Source organism: Sciurus carolinensis, chromosome 8 (assembly GCF_902686445.1).
Source record: "Sciurus carolinensis chromosome 8, mSciCar1.2, whole genome shotgun sequence".
Lineage (NCBI taxonomy): Eukaryota > Metazoa > Chordata > Mammalia > Rodentia > Sciuridae > Sciurus > Sciurus carolinensis.
In genome coordinates, this window is record NC_062220.1 from 7,433,831 (window position 1) to 7,444,472 (window position 10,642).

General features: G+C 50.0%; 2 non-coding genes across 2 annotated transcripts; both read right to left on the minus strand.

Annotated features, from left to right (window-relative positions):
* Window positions 1-2,193: 2,193 nt before the first annotated feature.
* Trnac-gca (transfer RNA cysteine (anticodon GCA)) lies at window positions 2,194-2,265 on the minus strand. The gene has a single exon. It is a non-coding gene; the product is annotated as a tRNA-Cys (tRNA).
* Window positions 2,266-5,560: 3,295 nt separating this feature from the next.
* Window positions 5,561-5,632, minus strand: Trnac-gca (transfer RNA cysteine (anticodon GCA)). Its single transcript has one exon. It is a non-coding gene; the product is annotated as a tRNA-Cys (tRNA).
* Between the last annotated feature and the right edge of the window lie 5,010 nt (window positions 5,633-10,642).

The following is a 10,642-nucleotide window of genomic DNA, read 5'->3' on the forward strand; positions in this document are numbered from 1 at the left end:
ATTGATTTTCTCTTCGGATTAATCTATTCATTACATAAAATCTAGTCCTATTCATTGAGTTTTAATTTTAGTTACTGTGTTTTTGAATACAAAATTTCCATGTTGCTTTCTTTTCAAAATTTCTTGGTTGCTTTTCTTGCTTTCCGATTTTCCATTGGACTTCAAACTTGGCACAGTTAGCATTATTATTTTACAGTGTTTCTAGTAGTTTGTTTATTTGTGGTATTGCGTATCAAACCCAGGAGGTAGGATCTACTTGTCACTGACCTGGGTAAGGCACATAAAGTGGTAGGAGAGAAGTAAGAAGGAAGAATCAAGTGTCTGGAGTTTGAAGTACAGGTGGCACTCTTGTGAAATTGCCAGGACGGAGACCCAGGGGTGCTTTACCACTGAGCTATATCTCCGGCCCTTTTTAGTTAACTATTTTTTGGAGACATGGTCCCCCTAAATTCCCAGGCTGGCCTCATACTTGCAGTCCTCTTGCTCAGCCTCCCAAGTCTCTGGGATTACAGGCATGCACCACTGCACCTGACCAGAGACTGCTTTTGACATGGCCTTCAAGTCATGACTGCTACCTCTGGGAAGCATGAAGATGCACACATTCCTCCCAAATGTCACAAGGGCAAGACAGTGGGACAGCTGCACCTGCTTTCTGGACTTTGCAGTGAGGTCAAGGAAATGGGATGTCGAGAGAGAAGGTGAAGTCCGTGTGGGTCATGGAGGGAGGGGGTCTCCAGGTACCCAAGGGCTGTGCGGCCTATTTTGAAATGTCGCTTTTCCTGGAAATAGTCAGGAGAGGGCAACCGGCAGGCTTCATATCGCTGCAGTGAAATACCTGAGTCAACTAACTTAATAAAGAGAATTTGTGTATGTAGCTCACAATCAGGGGGATTCAAGTTCAAGATCAGGCCTTCTCATGGGTTTGGGCCTCTGGTGAGGGTCCTGGATAGCAATGGCAGAATCACATGTTGGAGCAAAGGGTCTCAACTTGAGCCAGGAAGCCAAGAGAGAATTGTTAGGGCCCCAGAATTCTCTTCAGGGGTCTTCCCGTGATGACCTAAGGACCTCCCCCAGGGTATGACCCCCTTCCAGTAGTGCTACCCTAGGGACAAGATTTAAACGGGACTTTGGGGCACTTTCAACATCCAACCAACTGTAGGAAGATTCTTGGTGCTCGTCCTGTTCCAGACCCTGAACTGGACAAAGCACCGATACTAATTCAATGGTCCACTGTGGGAAGAAGCAGCAAAAATTCCAGCACCTACTTCAGTGATTAAAAGGGATAACGAGAAATGAAACACCTGGATTTGAACCAGGGCCTCTGGGTCTGCAGTCAAATGCTCTGCCCCTGAGCTATGCCCCACCCTGCTAAGATGCCCTCCTTAGCACCTTTCCACCCAGGCACCACACCCAGGCCGCCTGTGATTTGCGATCCACTGTTTCTCGGCATGTTCTAGGGTCAGCCAGCTTTCTCCACTGTAGTCTGCCCTCTTCTCTTCATCTCCAACCTCAACCAGTCCTCTTCAGATCCTCCATCTCTCAGACTAGGCTGGGGGCACCACCTTTGCACCTGGAAGGGACACCTGATTCCACTGTTTTCCTAAGTCCACACACAGTGACCAGACAAGAGCTGCTGGTCCAGGAAGAGCCTCCTCCACACTCCAAGGCCTCGCGGAAGGGGCTTGTTACTTCACTCCATCACTCATCCATTCAACACACACTCACTGAGCTTGCTCGATCCAGGGCCCTGTCATCCAGGCCAAGGGTACAAAGACACGGAAGGCATCGTCCTTGTTCCTTAAAGTGTCTTAGTCCAAGTGGGAGACTAACCCATGAACGAAATATCTCTACACAAGGGGCAGGAGTCTAAGCAGAGGCGGGAGGGAGGAGGGAGAAAGCAAAGAGTCAAGAGGAGCTTCCTGGAGAGGTGACGATTTGGAGATTTGCCAGAGCAAAAAACTGGACTCCTCAACCCCACAGACCTCTGAAAAGCTGAATGGCCACCCAGTGAGGGAGCCTTGTGATCACTGCCTTGGAGGACAGCCTGTGCCACAGATGACGCAGATGTGGCCTAAGCAGAACCCAGAGACAAGGTGAACACACGCGGTTCCTGCCTGAGACAGGCTGGGGAGAAGGGCCAATGTGGATGACATGGCCATTATGTGACCCTGGCATGTAAAAGAGACACTAGCAAGGGGGCACCTGGGCTTGAACCAGGGACCTCTGGATCTGCAGTCAAATGCTCTACCCCTGAGCTACACCCCCACATCTGTCTTTCTGACCTAATTACACCCATTGAACTGTGCAACTGACGGCTGTTTCTGGACTCTTCTAGCCAGTCTCCTGGGAGAGCAGCAGCCCTGTGACAGCCAGGTTCTCACGGGCCTGACTCACTCAGTGACACTGAAACACCTGCTGCCATCTTCCGCCGGCCAGGCCCGGCCTTTCTTACCCCAGCCAGCCTGCTCTGTCTGCCCTTGCAGGGGGCAGGAGCCAGCTTGGCAGCTGGGCAGAACCCTGCTCCCTCCTCTGCTCCTGCATGGGGGTCTGAGGGGCAGAGAGGACTCTGCATGGGTAGAGGAGGGGGTCTGTCATATTCCAAGAATTCCAATTCAGAAATTGGAATTCTTTCTGAGGTTGAGCTCTAGTGGTGTGATTTTGAGTTAGGCAAAAATGTCTCAGATATGACACCAAAATCTGTTGATAAATTAGACTTCATGAAAATCAAGAACATTAGCTTATTTGGGGAGGCGTGTTCCAGGGAATGAACTCAGGGACAGGAACACTGAACCACATCCCCAACCCTATTTTGTATTTTATTTAGAGACAGAGTCTCACTGAGTTGCTTAGCACCTCACTTTTGCTGAGGCTGGCTTTGAACTCTAGATCCTCCTGCCTCAGCCTCCCCAGTCGCTGGGATTACAGGCCTGCGCCACAGCATAGGCACACATTTGCATTTTGAAAGATACTGTTAAAAGAATTAAAAGATCAGACTGGGGAGAAACTATTTGCAAATCACGTATCTGATACAGTGCTATGTCAGGGTCTTAAGCCCCCTTGCTGTTCTCGACCAGCGGCGAGGGAAGGGGACACTCCCCAATAAGGTCAGACCGGGATAGGTAGGGCCGACTGACCATCCGCACCCAGCCCTCCAGGCGGAGGACAATCAGAGGCGTCAGGGAGACCAGTCACAGCAGGAACTTGTTTATTGAGGAGGTCACACAGCTTTTATGTAGGGTGGAGGCTAGGGGGGAACCAATCAGCTTAAAGGTCAGCAAGGCACAGGGTTCACGCAGGCGAGAGTTCCATAGGACTATATGGCAAGCACGAGCTGATCACATTCGCAGAACTGTTGTTAACCAATCCCTGACGGTGGTCCGATTCATCGTCATTAACCTTTGAAACCGCCTTTGAGGCCTTGATCTTGCTCACCCGCCAGGGAGTAAGGAGTCAGCCTGAGTTAGTTAACGTGTCATTAGTCCCAACAGTGCTAGGGCTTCTAACAATGTAAAGAAATTCCAAGACTCAATCATAAGAAAACAAACAACCCAAATTTTTAAAAAATGAACAAAAAGATCTGACCCGACACCTTACTAAATAAGACAGTGATAGCAATAAGCCCAAGAAACTATGCTCGACATCATTGACAATTGAGGAAACACAAATTAACACCACAATGAAATACGACTTTACATGTCATTAGAACATCAGTCAGGAAGACTGACCATAACAAGCGCTGCTAAGGATGCCCAGCAACGGAAACTAAAATGCTACGACCCCTTAGGAAAATGGCTGGCAGATTCTCAAAAGGCAGAACATCTACCGTGTGACCCAGCTTCTCCATTGCCAAAGTATTTAGCCAAGAAAAGTTGAAAGCTTATTTCCTGGCACTTGTGTGTGAGTGTTCACAGGAATTTGATTTACTAAAGCAAAATACTGGTAACAACTCAAATGTTATCAATAGGTGAAAGGACACACTGATCATGGTACGTTGGGTACAATTCTATTACATAAAATTTTAGAAAATGCTAGCTGATCTGTGGCACAAGAGCAGATCAGTGGCCACTTAGAGGGCTGGTGTTTTACCTGGAGAGAGAAGGCAGAGGAGTGGGAGACCCAGAGCGCCATTGCATCTCTCCCCCTCTCCCGCCCATCTCCGTCTCCAGCACCCTGTGATCTCCCATCCCCCGTCCTCCATCGGTTCTGCTGTACCACCAGCAGAACGTCTGCTGTCACTGCTGGAAGGGGTGTTAGTGGCTCCTGGTCCTTACCAGGGAGAAGTGAGGAATGCAGAACTTCTGATTGGCTGCCGCCCAGGAAGCCTGGCAGCTCTGAGATCCAAACCCACGTCTCCCGGCTGCTCAGTCTGCACGTTGGCCAGCACCCCCACCTCTGGGATCTGATGTCCCTCCCTCCTTCACCTGGCCCTGAGCCTCTCGCAAGAGGCTCCGAGGGGCGGGTCAGATGACAGGTGAAATTAGCAGCCTGTCATGGAATCTACACACAACCTCACTCCTAGCCTAGGTTCCCAGTGCCCGTTTCCCTGCGGGCTTCTCACCTACACCACCCCTTCCTGGGCTCATTGCTGTCACTGTGCAGCTTCCAGGTATCTCCTGGAAAGTTTCGTGTTCTTCTACATGTTCTCATTCCTCAAAGCCGACGCTCAGCACCTAGACTGCACATCCCCTGTGCCCACCCCATCCCTGAGCAGCTTGGATGAGGACTTCCTGGGCTGGGATGTGGCTCAGTGGCGCGTGCTGCCTAGTGGTGCCATCCTAAATTCAATCCCAGCCCTGCCAGAAAGAGGCGGGCTCTCTTCTCAGAACTAGACCTGAAGAGGTGGGGAGGGGTTAGAGAGAGTGGAGGGATTGTGAAAGTAACTGTGGAGGTGGCAGAGGAGGAGGGTGGGACGAGGAGGGGTGACTGGGTCGCGCGTTCAACAGACCTTTATGAGCCCCTCCAGTCCAGTCTGTGCCGGGGACCCCTAGCCGATGGAGACTTCACCCTGCACCCTGGGAGCTCGTGGTCCAGAGGATGGTCACCAGTGGGACGTATCTGCCAAGGACAACTTGTTCATTGTCCTGGTCTCAGGACTTCAGGTAAGGTTTCTGCACCCAAGGTCAATGGCTTATTTGAGTGGACCAACAAACAGAAATTATTTTCTTGATAATTTGAGAAGTTACTGCTCACCGCATAGAGAAGGAAATGGAAGGTTGTTGAGGGTGGTGGGGCCAGACCTCCAGGTGAGGCAGATTAGTGAAGAGGAGCTCTTTGCAAATGTGACTGTCTTCTTCCTGTCTTTTGGCAGAGACCAAGCCCAGGGCCTTGCACATGCTAGGCAAGAGCTCTGTCACTCCTGTCCTGTCCTGCTGGACCACTCTCCTCCTTTCGCGTTTCCATCTGACCTATCACTCCCTCTGGTGGACATCTGTTGATTCTGCTCACCCAGTATCCATTTCTCCAGCTCCCTAAGATTCTCCCATTTCCCCAATCTCACCACCTTTCCCCTCCTCCATACCACTGGACCCCAAAAAGCCTCCATCTGCAGGTACAGAAGGGAAGGGGGCACCCGGATTTGAACCGGGGACCTCTTGATCTGCAGTCAAATGCTCTGCCACTGAGCTATGCCCCCTGCTGGCCCTGGCCTGCTTACTAATATCACTTCACTTTAGAAGCATGCTGTATTAACACTGGCTGTAAGTGGCGGTGATTAAATTCCAACTGCTAGAAAACAAAAGGAGGTCATTGGGCCACAACAATGAAAAATCAGAGAAGCAGCTGACTGCCAGGAATTCAATGCTATCAGAATTTACCCTGTCCAGCGTTCTTCGGTTCCTCTTAGGTCAGTCATATGTGCCAAAGCAGCCTCTCCAGGCGGATCCTGACTCCAACATTTGCAGGCTCACATCTCCACACTTAGGCAGACAGAGAGAAAAGATTTAAGTCTGAAAAACCTAGGGAAGAACTCTAGTCAGTTTGATCTGGACCATGACCCACCCCTGCAACCAGAGGACTGGATATGCAAGCAGAATAGCCATTTTGAGAGTAAGAGTATACCTGTTTCCACTCAGAATGTGTCTATAGCTTGGACAGGAAAGGTGGTTCTCCTGAAGAAGACCAGGATGGCCAAGACGAGACCACAGGGGGCCATCCCTGCAACATAGTGCCTTCTAGTGGAGACCACCCTATCAAGGTAGACCAGAAGTCTACTACTTCTGCTGCACAGGATCATCAGAGCCCTGCGTGCCCAGATTCCCTGGTGGTTAGCATTCATTCCTTCACTCATTCACCCAGAAAGCCTGAATATTTGCCTACCATGTGCCTGGCCCTAGCAACCATGCAGTCCCTGGTCTCGGGGGCACAGAGTCTAATGGAAATGCCTGATGTGACAGGCATTATAATAATATGACATGATAATAGCATGGTGTGAGCAGGTGCTACGGGAACATGCAGGAGAGAGCATTAGTTATAAGTTTGACTGGAGACTTGGGTAACGATGTGGGTCTTGCACTTTGAGGAGCTTCCTTAAACAGGAGGTGGAAAGGAAAGTGGCAACAACAAAGGAATCTGGTGCAGTCGTGGTGTCAGCCCGAGGTGGGATGTGGTGACAAGGTCCAAGGCCTGTTTGTGATACAGAAGGGCCCCCAGGCGGAATCAGTCAGCACTGTGAGCCCTGAGCGTGACTCCCCTGGAGGACGGGCGCATCACACCTACCAATGTGCAGGTTAGGACACTGGACTGCAGGAAGTGGGAACTCAAGGCCAGGCGGTCGCTCCCTGTTCTGGCTTTCGCTGTGAGTGGCCTCATGCCTTATTCACATGATAACCTGCTTGGGAGTTGAATCTGCACTCAGGGGGTGTCTTCACTGTGTGTGTTCTCCAAGAAGCAAGGTCTCTATTACAGGCTGGATTGTGTCCCCTAAAAACACTGGCTGAAGTCCTAATCTCTGGTCCCTGCGAATGTGATCTTATTCGGAAATATGGTCTTTGCAGATGTAATCAAATCAAGATGAGGTCATTAGGGTGGGCCCTAATTCCCTGTGACTGGTATCAAGTGATATAGACAGACATAGAGAGAATGTCACATGATGGAGGTAGATAGGAGAGGCCCGTCTGTAAGCCACGGAATTCCAAGGAGTGACAGCCGCCTCCAGAAGCTGGAAGAAGTGAGGAAGGGTTCTACCCAGAGTCTGAGGAAGCATCTTCTTTTCAGACTTCATTCTCAAGAAGTGTGAGAGAATAAACACTTGATGTTTTGAGTCACTGGCTCATGGCACTCTGTCATTGAAACCTTAAGGAACAAAGTACCCATGCCAGGGGATATGTGGGTCCTGAGTCCAGGGCAGGGACTTGACCTGCCTCAGAGGGCACAGTGGAGTGGTCACGTGGGGCCTCGGTACCTCCAGAATGTTAAGCACCATCTTCTTCAACTTTGCCGACTAGCTTGAATGTGGGGCGCCTGGGATCGCTGGGGCTGCGGCCTGTCTGACCAGGAAATAGATTTCCCTGGAGACATTTACTCCCCAAGGTCGTGGGAGGACCAAGAGAGTAAAGGAAAAATTCAGCTCGGATGAGGAGAAAAGAAAGGACACCCACAGCCTGTGATGAGCTGTGGCTCCCTCCTGAGGGGACAGCCACCAACGCCCGTGGTCAGGAGTGCTCACCATGGGGTCCACCGCTCGCACACAACACAAAGCCCAGAGGGGCCCAGGTCCTCCAACTCCCGTTCACCCCGCCCACCTGCAGGAGGAGAGCAAGTGAGCAGGAGGCTGTGGTAGCCCAGGAGGATGGTGGCAGGGCAGGTCAGCAGGACCACGTCACCTCTTTAGGATGGCCACCACCGTGGCCCAGCTGGAGTGGTGTGGCCACATCCTAAGGCGGTCAGCTGCACCGTTGCTCTCTGACCTGTCTGGGCTTCCTTCCCGTCGTCTGTTAAATGCCAGAATGAAAGATGCTCCGATTCCTTGGATCACATGAGACCCTTCAGGGCAGGGACCGGCAGACCACGGCCTCCACGGGTGCAGCCCTGTGAAGGATGGGCTTTACGGTTTCGTTTTGTTTTTCCCAATTTTATTGGTGCCTTACAGTTGTACACAACGGTGGGATTACTGTTACGTATTCACACATACATACGATGATGGAATCTGACCGTACCACTCCCCTGCACTGTCAGTTTTACATTTTTAAGTGGTTGGAAGAGAAAAGAAGATGGGACCTCATGAAATTTTGGAAGAAAATAAATGAAAGTTTTTTAATGATACAGAGTATGTGCTCATATTAAATTTCGCCTTACAAAACTATTTCATGGCACAAGAAAATAACACGAAATTCAAAAGTCAATGTCTCCAGTGTCATTGGAACACAGCCACTCTTGTTCTTTTCTTCAGAGTCTACAGCTGCTCCCCTGCTCCAAGGGCAGAGGTGAGCGGTTGTGGCAGAGACTGGATGACCCTAGAATTTAAAAAAATACATGTATAGAATGGCGTTTCTCAGAAAGCGTGTTGTCTCTGGGCTTAGAGTCCAGCAACAGCTTAGCAAGCAAAGCGCAGGGTCACGAGAGCAGGGAGCAAGCTCAGCCCACTGGAGAGCACAGAGCGCCCTGACCCGGGCAGTTTCCCTGGCTTCCCAGCATCGAGAGCTGCAAACCGCACTGTGAGTCTGGGCCTCATTCTCCAAGACCTCCAGGGAAACACTCCTTTTAAGATGCTAAAAGCTACAATCTGACCGTCCACTAGGGTGGCTTGGCAAGCCAGAACAGCTGTTTCTGCAGTGTGGCGGAAGTGTTCGGGGACACAACCACAGCTGCATAAGACAGCTGGCAGTAGCTCTCACAATTATAAAAGAATGTAACTTTGACCCAACAATTACGCTTCTAGAAATTTAGAGGGATATGAAAACATTTGGGAAATCATGTTTGTGTAAAATTATTCCATGGTTACATAATTCTTAATTATAAAACATTGGAAAGAACCCAACTGTCCATAATTTTAGGACTGGTTAAATAAACTATGGTTCGGGCAGCCATTTAGAAAATGATGAGGGCTGGAGGCATGGCTCAGTGGTGGAGCTCTGGCCTAGCATGTGCAAAGGCCCCGGGTTCAATCCCGGCACCGTGTAAAGAAACAAACAGTGGTGATGCTGTTGATGTACTGCAAAGAACAGACTGCCAAGAAAGAAAGGGACACACACACATCAAGACAACGCTTATTCACCATAGCATGCTATCAAAAAGAAGAGAAATATATTTACTTATTTATATGTGAAAACACTCTGCAAAGCTACATAAGAAACTGGCAACGTTAGTTGCTCACAGGGAGGGGACATGAATGACCAGGGAACAGGAGGGAGAATATGCCTTGTTGTACCATTCAAATTTTGAACCATATAAACACATTATTTTTTTTCAATATGTTGTTACCTATCCCAAAAGGAAGAAAGTGTAACAAGAACAAAAATCTAGTACAGTCCAGGAAATGCCTCTTGTATGACATGGGGACTCCTTGTCCCCCTTACCTCTGCCCCCTCCCACTGGGCTTCCATACTCCAGTGCACATGCATGTTCCTTTAGTACAGGAAGTAAATACAGAGCCAGGCACAGTGGTGCACATGTGCGTTCCCAGCTGCTTGGGAAGCTGAGGTGAGAAGATCCGTGAGCCAGGAGTTCAAGACCAGCCTGGACAGCATAGATCCCATCTCAACAACAACAAAAGCAAACATAAAAGTCATTGAAACACACAAAATGTCTTAGAGACACTAGGAGTAAAACATTTCCCAAACCCGGTTGATCATAAATTATAATAAAATACAAGTTAAAACAAGATACATACTTGGAACTTCTAAGCGCTCTGGGTTGAATTTGCTGAGACACCGGCTCCCCTTGAGCGTAGTCATTTGTCTTTACAGGAACACCCCCTGGACCAAGCACCCCGACGGCCACCACCAGGCCTTCTTTGTCCGTGGGTCTCCATCATCTAACAGAGAGCTTGCACACAGCTCGGGTTCCGGAATCACGCAGGCCAGTCCTGGCCCTGGTGGAGAGGCCTCTGCCACCAACGAGCAGAGCAGGCACCTCCGACAAGCCCTCGGGAGCACGCCCAGGGAGCGGAGGCCTGCCACCCTCTCCTGCCAGCCTGCAGCTCACCTCACGAACATCCGCGCCTTACCTGCTATCAGAGTTGACTGAATCTGGGTGGCTGGACATCCAAGACCGAGGGGTCAGCAGTCTTCTTCTCCTGAGGCCTTTCCTGATGGCTGGCAGACGCCCCCTCCTCGCTGTCCTCTCGTGGCCCTCCCTCTGTGCATGTGCATGCCTGGGGTCTCTTCCTCCCCGAGAAGGCCACCAGGCCCATTCCACAGCCTCATTTTAACTTCATCACTTCTTTTGAGAACTTATCTCCAAATAGAGTGACGTTCTGCGGTGCTGAGGTTTGGGATTTTGACATGAGTTTGCGGGTGGGATACACAAAAGCCAACCTAAGAAATTACTCCTCATGCTATTGCCTTTCAAACTCTTAGTCAATGTCACGGACTGAATGTTTGTCTCCCAAAATTCATGTGGAAATCCTAATCCTCAAAGTGCAGGTATTTGAAGGCAATTAGGTTAGATGACTGTGGGGTTCCCATAAGATCTGTGCTCTCATTAG